This window comes from Staurois parvus, unplaced genomic scaffold, assembly GCF_062004578.1.
Source record: "Staurois parvus isolate SC_StPar_1 unplaced genomic scaffold, SC_StPar_1.0 ptg000025l, whole genome shotgun sequence".
Lineage (NCBI taxonomy): Eukaryota > Metazoa > Chordata > Amphibia > Anura > Ranidae > Staurois > Staurois parvus.
Window position 1 is genome coordinate 8,110,669 of NW_028317821.1, and position 12,842 is coordinate 8,123,510.

The window sequence follows — 12,842 nt, forward strand, 5'->3', positions numbered from 1 at the left end:
AATAACAATTGCACAACACATATTGGGTAACACTTCACATGTCAGGGAGTAAACATATCCTACCCATTCTCCTTTTGCTAATCACTGATTGGGCACTTTCCTAGTTTTTGTACTAGAAAACCTGGTACTGTATGATTTTTGTATCGTAACTTATCTCATCTTTTCACTTTCACAGTTCACTTCTTCTAAAAAAAATAATAATTGCACATAATTTTGCATCTAAAAAAATATGCTTTATGATTCTTTTTACCTTGGAGCCTACAAAGCTATGCACCTCCAAACAGTAGATCAGGGATGCAAGGTCATGCTCCTGCAGACACTCTTGACAGTTGTCTTCCTGTATCACCACACAGGCAGACAGTTACTCAGCTGCATGAAGTGTCAATGAACTATGCAGGTGCTGATGAGTACATTGAGAACTACAAGCTATCTGCCGCTGTGGCAGACGGGACTTGTAGTTCAGTCATTCACAGATTGCCCTGCCTACACAGCTGTGCTGTTTTCAGATATGTCACAATTTTACACTCAGGCAGTAAGGTGCAGCATTAGTAATATGTTACATATTACATCCCGAATGTGGATGGAACATGTTACTAAAGGTAAACATATCCTGATTCTGCCAATTGTGTGCTTTTAACATATTCACATTTTGTCTCTGGTAATATGTTGTGTTTTTTTTTCCAATGAACCATTGTCTCAATCTAAAGTTGGTTTATCAAGTGAAATTTTATTGATTATATATTGCATGGTGTAAACGCACACAGAATTTTGATGAAAGGTAGTAACATAAAAGTAGGTAAGTAGATCTGGACTTCATACTTGACACTTGATATTTGTCATCCCAGTTTGTGTTGTTGACAAACAGTTGAGTAACCCATGTTTTGTCAGGTTGTAGCCTAAAATAAGCAGTGAGATTTTCTATTACTCCATCATGCAGCAACTAATTTTACTTTTGCTTCTTATTCTAATAATATTGTCTAAAAATCACATGATTTCCTATACCAAACAAACTAAAATGGTTCAACTTGGCAAAACGTTTTTTTTTTAAATTTCGGATAGAGTGGATAGGGAATAGAACACCTGTCAGGTTTTTATTGCTGCCTATGTCCCTATTAGAAAGATTCACCCTCTCTCTCTGTCTGGTGACTGTCATCACCAATCCCATATTTTGGGTTGTCCTCAGAACAGTAACAGAGGGAAAAACGTTTCACTAGTTCTGGTGGCAACCTAGGATTCCCTCGCTTTGGTGGGATTTCTTCTCACTTCTTGTTTTTGTTAAGAGCCAATAAGTAAAGGGAAATTTCCTCAATGGCACGTAGATGGCAAAAATAAAATTGACGGGGGTTATAGCCTTCCGCTACTCTATCCAAAATAAGAAAAAAAAGTTTTCCCTCTAATTCTACTTTAAATGTTGTGCCGCCTATTGGATTATTGATATGGCTGCTATGCCATGCCATTAAGATTTTCATTCATATTTACTTGTCTTCTGCTTCATATGATATATTGCCCAAAGACATGAAGCTAGCTGGCTTAATCAGCAACAAAAGTGTCCTAAGAAAACATATTTAAAAGAAATCTGCTTCAGAGGCTGCTATTATTAACCTTTAACCCTTTGAGGACCAATGGACGTATTTGTCCAATTTTTATAATTGCGTGTATCATCTGATTAAGAACTTAAAACTCTTTTTTTTTTGGTTTGAGTCAAAATATTAGTTCTTATCAACAAACAACAAATGGATCTAGCTTTTTGTCAATTATTTCATGAAATGGCTTAGTTACAGCAACTGAAGTGTATGAACTTTAAAAACAAAAAAATTGATTCTTTTGGCTTTCCAAAATCTTACGGTCCTCAAAGGGTTAATGCTTTCTGAGTCACTGCCATGGAACAAGCAAATCAGAAAGTCAGAGTAAAATAAGAGTAGAATAAGAAGGACCTGTGTGCATTATAGTTCAGCATGACAGATAGGCAACCAGCCTTTTAAAATGAGCGCTTAGAATTGGCAGCTTCCCTATTCTCTCAACTCATGTTTCCTTTAAAGAGAGAATATGGTGAACTTATTCAATGACTTATGTTAACTACCACTTTTTACTTCTTTACTAAAGGAATCAATCCTTCATTTTTGAGCCTTGGAGTATTCCTTGTGACTTTGCAGGGCTTGTGTTGATAGAAACGTATATGTCATTTTTAAGCTTGCGCATTATAGTTAATGAATTAAAATACGAAATGCTCTTCTTACTATGTGTTTTTGTAATGAATATGTTAGCTATTAGCTCTAAAGTTATGAAATTGCTTTTCATAAAACCTTTTTTTAAGAAGACCTTACATTAAAATGTAATGTTTAATCTGTGCTAGTGCTGCAATTGGGAGCGAGCACTGATTGTTTATCTGAGGACATCTGGCCCACTTCAGCTTGTTGTAAGGTGACCAAACATGAGCAATGAGAGAAGTTGACATTAAAGCGGAGTTCCAGCTGAAAAAAGAAATAAAACTCAGCAGCTTCAAAAACTGTAGCTTCTGACTTTTAAAATACAGTCCAGCACAGGGGCGTACTGACCACTCATGGGGCCCCTGTGTCCTTGCCCAAACTCAAAAAAACCTATGGAAAAGGTACCAGGGGCATCTCGTGGGGCCCCCTACTGACCAGGGCCCTTGGGCAGTGCCTGAGATTCCAAATGGTCAGTCCGCCCCTGGTCCACTGGTGTCCTCACCATCACTGGTTTCACCGGCCGTCTTCTCTCCCTTGCACCGGCATCTTCAGTGTGGGTACCCGGCTGTGACAGCTTGCAGCTTCACAGCCAGGTGCCCATTGCGCATGCGTGAGAAGCGCTGCACTTTTTGAATGGCCCCGTAGTCTTCTGGGACCTGCAACATGTCCCAGAAGACTGCGGGGAGGACAACTTCCACTTCCGATCGCCTCAGGTGATCGCAGCGGAAGTGGGGGCGAGTACCTGTCAAATTCGGGTACCCACTCCCAAAAGGTGCCAATCCTTAATGGGGAGCGGGGGACAAAGACTTAAAGCGGAACTTCCCCTTTTGGGTGGAGCTCCACTTTAACTTACACTAGGGAAGTATAATATAACTTATAACATAACTTTAACCTATTTTTTCCTTATGTACCCATGCAGCCAGGGACAGACTGACCATTCGGGCACTGCTGAAGGGCCCATTCTCAGTAGGGGGCCCCATGACAGTTTCCAATGGAATCTACCTATCAATCAAAGGTAGTTGACAGGTAGATTAGCTTCCTCCCTGCTCAGCTGTGCCCTGTGCCCTGCTGTTTTCCCCATTATCTGCTGTGTGCCCATTATCTGCTGTGTGCCCCATGCTTTGCTGTGTGCTCCATGCTCTGCTGGGTGCCCCGTTCCTTGCTGTGTGCCCTGCTGTGTGCTCCATGCCCTGCTGTGTGCCCCATGCCCTGTTGTGTGCCCTACAGTGTGCCCTGTGTCCTGCATTGTGCCCTGTGCCATGCTATCTGCCCCATGCCCTCTGTGTGCCCCATGATCTGCTGTGTGCCCCATTCCCTGCTGTGTGCCCCTTGCCCCTCTGTGTGCTCTGCTGTGTGCCCCGTGCGCTGCTGTGTGCCCCTGTGCCCTGCTGTGTGCCCTGTGTCCTGTATTGTGCCTTGTGCCATGATGTGTGTCCCGTGCCATGCTGTGTGCCCTGTTCCTTTCTGTGTGCCCCTGTACCCTGTTGTGTGCCCCCTGCCCTGATGTGTGCCCTACAGTGTACTCTGTGTTCTGCATTGTATCCCTGTGCCCTGCTGTGTCACCCATGATCTGCTCTGTGCCCCATACCCTGCTGTGTGCCCCATACCCTGCTGTGTGCCCCATGATCTGCTGTTTGCTTCATGATCTGCTGTGTGCTCAGTGCCTTGCTGTGTTCCCCGTGCCCTGCTGTGTGCCCTGCATTGTGCTTGATGCCCTGCTGTGTCCCCCATGATCTGTCATGTGCCTGGTGCTCTGCTGTTTGCCCCATGATGTGCCCCGTGCTCTGTGATGTGTCCCGTACCCTGCTGTGTGTCCCATGCCCTGCTGTGTGCACCATGATGTGCACCGTGTCCTGCTGTGTGCCCCATGCCCTGCTGTGAGCCCTGTGATGTGTCTCATGATTACCCTTGCTGTTTGCCATACTGTATTCCCTGTGCTCTACTCTGTGCCCTGCTGTGTGCCCCATGCCCTACTGTGTGCCCCATGATCTGTTGTGTGCCCTGTGCTCTGCTGTGTGCTCCATGGTCTGCTCTGTGCCCCATGATCAGCTCTATGCATTGTGCCCTGCTGTGTGCCCCATGATCTGCTGTGTGCCCGTGACCTGCTGTGTGCCTGCAGTGTGCCCCATGCCCTGCTCTGTGCCCTGCATTGTCCCCCATGATCTGTTGTGTGCCCAGTGCCCTGCTGTTTGCCCCATGATTTGCCCTGTGACCTGCTGTGTGCCCCATTCCCTGCTGTGTGCTCCATGATGTGAATTGTGCCCTGCTATGTGTCCCAAGATCGGCTGTGTGTCCCATGATGTGTCCCATGCCCTGTGCCCTGCTGTGTGCCCCTTGATGTGCCCTACTGTGTGCCCCATGCCCTGCTGTGTACCCTGTGATTTTCCCTATTCTGTGCCCTGTGCACTGCTGTGTGCCCTGTGATGTGCCCCATGATTGCCCTGCTGTGTACCCTACTGTGTTCCCTGTGTTCTTCTGTGTACCTTGTGCCCTGCTATGTGCCCTGTGATGTGCCCTTCCATGTGTCCTGTGATGTGCCCTACTGTGTGCCCTGTGATCTGCCCCATGCCCTACTGTGTGCTCCATGACTGCCCTGCTGTGTGCCCTGTAGCATGCACTATGATGTGCCCTTTTGCCCTGCTGTGTGCCTTATGCCCTGCTGTGCTCCAGGATGTACCCTATGCCTTGCTGTGTGCACCATGCCCTGCTGTGTGCTCCATGATGTGCACCGTGCCCTGCTGTGTGGCCAATGATCTGCTGTGTGCCCCTTGATCTGTCCTGTGCCCTGCTCTGTGCCCCTTGATGTGCTCTGTGTGCCCCATGCCCTGCTGTGTGCCCTGTGCTCTGCTGTGTGCCCTGTGATGAGCCCCATGATTGCCCTGCAGTGTGCCCTACTGTGTTTCCTGTGCTCTACTGTGTGCCTTGTGCCCTGCTATGTGCCCTGTGATGTGCCCTTCCATGTGTCCTGTGATGTGCCCTACTGTGTGCCCTGTGCCCTGCATTATGCACTATGATGTGCCCTGTGCCCTACTGTGTGCCCCATGTGTGCCCTACAGTGTATCACCCTACTGTGTGCCCCAAGATTTGCCCTAATGTGTGCCCCATGATGTGCCGTGTTGTGTGCCCTGTGATGCCTCATGCTGTGTCCCATATTGTGCCCTGTTGTGTGCCCCATACTGTGCTCTGCAGTGTTTCCCACTGATGTGCCCTGTTGTGTGCTCTGTAATATGCCCTGATGTGTGCCCCAAAATATGCCCTGTAATATGCCCTGCTGTGCCCCGTAATGTGCACTCTTACCCCAATGTAATATGCCCTGCTGTGCCTCATATTATGCCCTGCTGTTCCTTAAGATATGCCCCTTAATGTGTCCTACTGTTTCCCCCATACTGTGCCCTATAATTGGCCCCCTCACCCCATGTAACATCCCCTGCTGTGACCCATAATTACCCTATTTCCCTCATGTAATATGCCCTGTTGTGCCCCATAATGTGCCCTCTTGCCCCCATGCAATATGCCCTGCAGTGTCCCATTAAGTGCTCTGCTATGCCACCATAAGGTGCCCTGCTATGCCCCATAATGTGCCATGCTGCCCTCCTTAATGTGCTCTGCTGTGCCCCATAATGTGCCCTCATGCCCCCATGTACTACGCCCTGCTGTCCCCCATATTGTGCCCGCTTGTCTCCATGTAATATGCCCCATTGTGCCCAATAATGTGCCCTCATGCCCTCCTGTTATATGCTCTGCTGTGGGCCATAATGTGCCATCCTGCTTTATGCATTGTTCTCTGCTATGCCCCATAATGTGTCCTGCTACCCCCCCCCCATGTAATGTGTCCTACTGTGTCCCATAATGTGGCTTCCTGCTCTATGTAATGATCTCTGATATGCCCCATAATGTGCCCTGATGCCCCCCATGTAATGTACCCTGCTGTCCCCCCCTATAATGTGCCCTAGTGTGCCCCATGCCCTTATGTGTGCCCTCTAGTGTGCCCTGCATTGTGCTCTGTGCCCTGCTTTGTGCCTTGTGCCCCATGCCCTGCTATGTGCCCCGTGCCCTACAGTGTGCCCCATGTCTTGCTCTATGCCCTATGATCTGCTGAGTACCCTGCAGGGGCGGACTGACAACTCATGGGGCAATAGGGGATTATGGGGCCCCTGTGTACTTGCCCAAACTCAAAAAGCCTATGAAAAAGGTACCAGGGGCATCTCATGGGGCCCCCTACTGACCCCGGGCCCTCGGGCAGTGCCTGAGTTTCCAAATGGTCAGTCCGCCCCTGGTACCCTGAACGCTGTTGTGTGCCCCGTGATCTGCTCTGTGCCCCATGCCGTGCTGTGTGCCCCATGATCTGCTGTGTGCCCAATGCCCTGCTGTGTGCCCCAAGCCCTGCTGTCTGTCCTGCTGTATGCCCCATGCCCTGCTGTGTGCCCTGCTGTGTCCCTCATGATCTGTTGTATGCCCGGTGACCTGCTGTTTGTCCCATGATGTACCCTGTGCTGTACTGTGTGCCCCATGATGTGCCCCATGCCCTGCTGTGTGCTCCATGATGTGCCCCGTGCCCTGCTGTGTGCCCCTTGATCTGCTGTGTGCCCCATCATGTGCCCCATGCCCTGCTGTGTGCCCCTTGATGTGCCTTACTCTGTGCCCCATGCCCTGCTGTGTCCCCTGTGATATGCCCTATTGTGTGCCCTGCTCTATGCCCTGTGATGTGCCCCATGATTGCCCTGCTGTTTGCCTTGTTGTGTGCCCTGCGTCCTGTGATGTGCCCTACCATGTGCTCTGTGATGTGCCCCATGCCCACTGTGTGCCACATGATTGCCCTGCTGTGTGCCCTGTGCCCTATGATGTAACCTATTTATTTCAGGTACTTATATAGCACCGTCAATTTACGCAGCACTTTATATATATATATATTGTACATTCACATCAGTCCCTAACCCTCAAGGGGTGTACAATCTAAGGTCCCTAACTCATATTCATACATACACATACTGTACTAGGGCCAATTTAGACAGGAGCCAATTAACCTACCAGCATGTCTTTGGAGTGTGGGAGGAAACCGGAGTACCTGGAGGAAACCCATGCAGGCACAGGGAGAACATGCAAACTCCAGGCAGGTGGTGCTGTGGTTGGGATTCAAACCAACGACCCTAGTACTGCCAGGCGGAAGTGCTAACCACTAAGCCACTGTGCCCTGCTGTGTGCCCCATGCCCTACTGTGTGCCCTGTGATGTGCCCTACTGTGTGCCCTACAATGTTCCCCATGTGTACTCTGCAGTGTTCCCCATGATTTGCCCTACTGTGTGCCCCATGATGTGCCATGTTGTGTGCCCTATGATGCACCATGCTCTGCCCCATAATGTACCCTGTTGTGTTCCTCATAATGTGCCCTGCAGTGTGCCCCACTTATGCACCCTGCTGTGTGCACCATAATGTGCTCTGCTGTGTGCCCTCCAATATGCCCTGCGGTGTTCCTCAAAATGTGCCCTGTAATTTGCCCTGTGTGCCCCATAATGTGCACTCCTACCCCAATGTAATTTGCCCTGTGTGCCCCATAATGTGCACTCCTACCCCAATGTAATTTGCCCTGTGTGCCCCATAATGTGCACTCCTACCCCAATGTAATTTGCCCTGCTGTGCCTCATAATATACCCTGCTGTTCCCTAAGATGTGCCCCATATTGTGCCCTGCTGTGTGCCCTAAAATGTTCCCCCTTGCCCCCAAGGAATGTCCCATGCTCTTCTCCACAATTTGCCCTATTGCCCCCATATAATATTCCCTGCTGTGCCCCATAATGTGCCCTCTTGCCCCCATGTTATATGCCCTGCTGCATCCCATAAAGTGCCCTGCTGTGCCCCCTGTAAGGTGCCCTGCAGTGCACCATAATGTGCCATGCTGCCCCCTTAATGTGCTCTGCTGTGCCCCATAATGTGCCCTCATGCCCCCATATGCTATGCCCTGCTATCCCCCATAATGTGCCCTCTTGCACCCATGTAATATGCCCTGTTGTGCCCCGTAATGTGCCCTCATGCCCCCATGTAATATGCTCTGCTGTGCCCCATAATGTGCCCTCCTGCTCCATGTAATGTGTCCTACTGTGCCTCATAATGTGCCCTGCTGCCCCCCCATGTAATGTACCCTGTTGTGCCCCCCCATAATATGCTGTGGTGTGCCCCATAATGTGCCCAGCTGCTCCCCATGTAGTGTGCCCTCCGGCCCACCCCCACGTATTGTGCCCTCTTGACCCCCTGTGTTCTTACCTGCTGACTCCTATACTTTGCAGTGCTTGATCCCATGCTCTGCCCTGCTGCCCCCTGTGTACTGCGTCTGCCTGAACCCCGTGCTCTGCCCTGCTGCCCCCTGTGCACTGCTTATCTCAGGTTCGACCTAGAATTGAGCATCTGTGCAGAAAGATGCAAGCACAATTTCACATTAAATTGGTAAGTTTTAATATTTATTTCATTTTTTTAATGCTATTACTAAAAAGAATTGTTATATCAACAGCTTGCTGATCGCTCCAATATTCTGTGAGCTGTAGATCTGAACATTATTTCAGGGCTTCTCTGAAATCCCAAACTTTTTGCCAATAGTTCTTCGAAGGTAGCGAAACCCTGCTTTATTGGGTCGCCAGCTTTAATTCTCGACCTCTCTGGACACTCGCCTCCTTAGTCCTGCCCTTCCCTCCTATTCTAGCCGATGGTAAATCACCCAGTTTTGATCCTCCGGAGGATGCTTTTGTACAGTGCAAGCTGGGGGGGGGCTTTGTGTGGGTGAGGCCTGAGTGTGGGCGGGGACACAGGGGGCTCCATGATCTCCTATTTTCCAGGGGGCCCAGTGAGTTGTCAGTCCGCCCTGCATGCAGCATTATATTTGAATAGTGTAAGAAGCCTTATTGCTGCCCAAACACTAGTAGTACAGCTTTTCTAGACGACCATAAGTGTTGATTTACTAAAGGCATATAGACTGTTCCCTTTGCAAGGGAATGAAGCAAAATAGTTTTTTTACATTTACCTTGCACTATTTGCAAAGTTATATTTTCCCATATTCGCTATGCTCTAGGGAAAAATTCTTTGCAAAGTGCAACTTCCTTTTCAAGAAGAACAGCCCATTTGGCTTTAGTCAAAAGAATAGTTGATTAGACTAATATCAGAAGATGAATAATTCTTTGCATTGCCATCTCATCTCTTGTATATTGTTAGACGAACTTGCAGTTTGAAAACAAGATGCCAGGTTACATTCTGCTTACAAAATGGAGAATAATGGGGAACCTATTAGGAAAATCAGAAAGTTTCTTTATTTCTATTATAAAATTTTGCAAACAGGTAATTTTTCTCCTTCACTGATGTGCGTTGATGAGGCAGCACTGATAGGCAGCACTGATAGACAGCACTAATGAGGTGGCATGGATAGGCGGCACTGATGATGGGTACTGATAGTCGGCACTGACTGGCGCAACTGCTGGGCACTGACTGGCGCAACTGCTGGGCACTGACTGGCGCAACTGCTGGGCACTGACTGGCACAACTGCTGGGCACTGACTGGTGGCACTGCTGGGCTGCACTGACAGGCACAAGTGGGCACAGGTGAGTGGCACTGCTGGGCACTGGTGGGCACAGGTGGGCAGCACTACTGGGCACAGGTGGGCAGCACTGCTGGGCACAGGTGGGCAGAACTGGTGGGTGGCACTGCTGGGCACTGATCATCAGTGCCCTGATGAACGGTGCTGATCCCTGCTCTGAAAGCGTGAGGAAAGTGCAGCCGAAAACTGGCAATTGCATTTCCCTGTGATCAACGTGTCATTGGACACGGCTGATCATGTGGTAAAAGGCTGCTGTGATTGGCCTTTTACCACATCACGTAATCAGCTGTGTCCGTAGGTGCAGTGCAGCCATCATTCGGCTATCTGCGGTCGGCAACTAGGTAAACATGGCACTACATTAAAAATAATAGAATATGTAGTATTCAAAATTACAATTTCCAAGAAAATTGTCAAATGACTAGAGGTACTTTAAGTCTAACATTGATAAGGTTGAAAAGAGGCACAGGTCCATTAACTTCAACCTGACTGTGTATGTGTATGTTTGAATTTGTGTTGCTTAGAATTTCATACCCCTGTACATTGTATTCACTGACTCTGTCATGTAGCTGCCCATTCCTCTATTTTATTAAGGTCTTCCTGTAATGTTCCTACATCCTGTGCTAAAGTTCTGTGCCTCTATAATTTGGTATCATCAGCTAAGATTGAAACTGAACTCCTACTTACAGGATCTTTTGCTCCTTCATTCAGTGTACAGGGACCCTAATACAGGTGGTGGGTGTGTCACTAGCCAAATCCCCAAGTGAAAACAGAGAGAATAAAGCCTAAAAAAAAATAATGCAGCCACCACATCTATGGATTTGTAAACTGTACCATATTACATTTTTGGTTTTGGGTTTAATATTGCTTTAAGCAAAATCCAGAGAAACTACATCCACTGGCCTTCCTCAATTCAAATTACTATACACCTTCTCATAGAACGTTAACAGGCTGGTTTGACAAGGTAAACCCATGTTAATTTTTACTTATAATACCATTTTTGAAAATAAATTCTTAAATATAATCCCTTACATACCCTCATATATTTTACATACTATTGATTTTGATGTTAGTTAGACTGGTCTGTAGTTCCCTGGTATACATCTCAACTATTTTTTAATATCAGTATCGCATTGACTCTACCACAATCATTTGGTACCATTCTATTCAGTAAGGAGTCTTTAAAGTGATATTAAAGTGATATTAAAGGTTAATTAAAAAAAAAAAGAGAGATAACAAACATGTTATGCTTACCTGCTTTGTACAGTGGTTTAGCACAGAGCATTCCCAATCCTCCTCTTCGTAGGTCCCCCATGGCTCTCCTGGCTTCTCCCCCTTGATGCTTGCTATGGGGGCACTGGTGCAGGCTCACTCCCAAGCTGCACTCTTTGCCTCCATAAGACACATAGAGCCACGACTCGACCCAGCCCCCACTCTCTCTCCACTGGCTGTGATTGACAGCCGTGGGAGTCAATGAGGAGAGAGAGATTTGGGACAACCGAGGCTCCAGTGCACATCACAGGATTGAGAGGGGGTTCAGGTGAGTATTAGGGGGCTGTGGGGGGAACATCGCAGAGAAGGTTTTTTTTTACCTTCAGGCATAGAAAAAACATTCAGCCTTTACAATCACATTAAAAATGAGAAATATCGGCTTGGCTATAATAGAGCTGAGCTCCCTCAGGACTCTCAGGTGTAAGACATCTGGTACTGGTGATTTATTTTACTTCTGATTTCTGTCAACCACAGAGGTACATTTAGTACACTGGTATTAGTAGTAATGCTTTGTCTATTAGTCCTGTCTTTTGTGATCAGCTGCCATATGTGGCCAACTTCCTGTGTTCATCTTTTATGTTTTCTTTCCTTACCTGTTTACTATTGATATATTTCAAAGTGTTGGGGTTTTTCTTTTTACTTACTGTGGCAATATTTTTTTTTTAATCTATCTTAGATACCTTGGTTGCTCTCTTGATCTCTTGTTACATTCCTTGTAACTCTGCAACGACAAGGATGACCCTTCTGTTTTATACTTTTTTCATTTTGTACAGTTTTTTTTCTCATTTATTTTCTTTTTTAAAGCATTTCCACTTGTCATCCTTTTTTATTTGGTCCCATTTAGCATTATACAGTAAGGAGCACAGCTTACTGGAGTAAGCCATTTTGAAATTTTGAGGTCTTGTCATACACACATGCCTCCCATTGCTATGGCAAATATAAGTAGACTATTATTGCTGTTACCCAAATTGTTTCTAATTTGCACATCTGTAATGAGCTGTGTTGTTTTGAAAAAAAATTGATCCAATAAAGAATTCTTTTTAGTTAGGAATTCTACCATTTAACCCATGAAATTGTCCCACAACTTGTTCGACAAATGGAAAACCTTTGTTGAGTGTGCAGTTCCATGTGCTCAGTCAAAATAGTTGAAGTTAAATGACATTACACAGTTTCCCAGCCATTTCAGTCAGTGAAAGGAATCTCTTCTTCATCCTTTATGTTCAGAGGCCTATAACAAACCCCTACATTTAATTTATCGATAGTTGAACTCACATGAAGATGATTTTAAAAATATAAGGATGAAGTCCAGAAATTATGTAAATAATTATGAATATTATAAGTACTTTTTACAGCTTCTCCTTTAGCTGGTCATTTAATCGCTTAAGTCTACCCAACAGCTAGCTTTCGTAGAGTGCCACATCCTCCCTTGGCATCAGAAAAACCACAGTATTTCAGATGGACCAAGTCAAAACTTCTAGACCCTTCTAGGGACCCTCTAGAAGTTTTGGCGGCAGGTGATTTAGCTGAACAGTATCCAACCAGATCTAAGCAAACTTTTAACCTTTAAAGAAACTTGTACTGAGGAACTCAATTTTGACCTCTCTTTTTGAAAATACAAGTTGACAGACTGATTTAGTGAATTAATCACTTTAATACTTTTGATGTTACTAAATTGGAACAAGTAGGCATGATTATAGTTCTTACTTCACTGTGAATTTGCTGATCTGCATGTTTGTTCTAGGTCAGTGATACTAAATTTACTAAAGTCATTGGATAGGCATACCAGCCAG

General features: G+C 46.6%; 1 long non-coding RNA gene across 1 annotated transcript; it reads right to left on the bottom strand.

The window, feature by feature from the left end:
- Nucleotides 1–707: 707 nt before the first annotated feature.
- On the bottom strand, nucleotides 708–11,891 carry LOC149471229 (uncharacterized). Its single transcript, XR_016306213.1, has 2 exons — nucleotides 11,035–11,891; nucleotides 708–896 (listed from the first exon to the last, which is right to left on the bottom strand). It is a non-coding gene; the product is annotated as an uncharacterized LOC149471229 (long non-coding RNA).
- Between the last annotated feature and the right edge of the window lie 951 nt (nucleotides 11,892–12,842).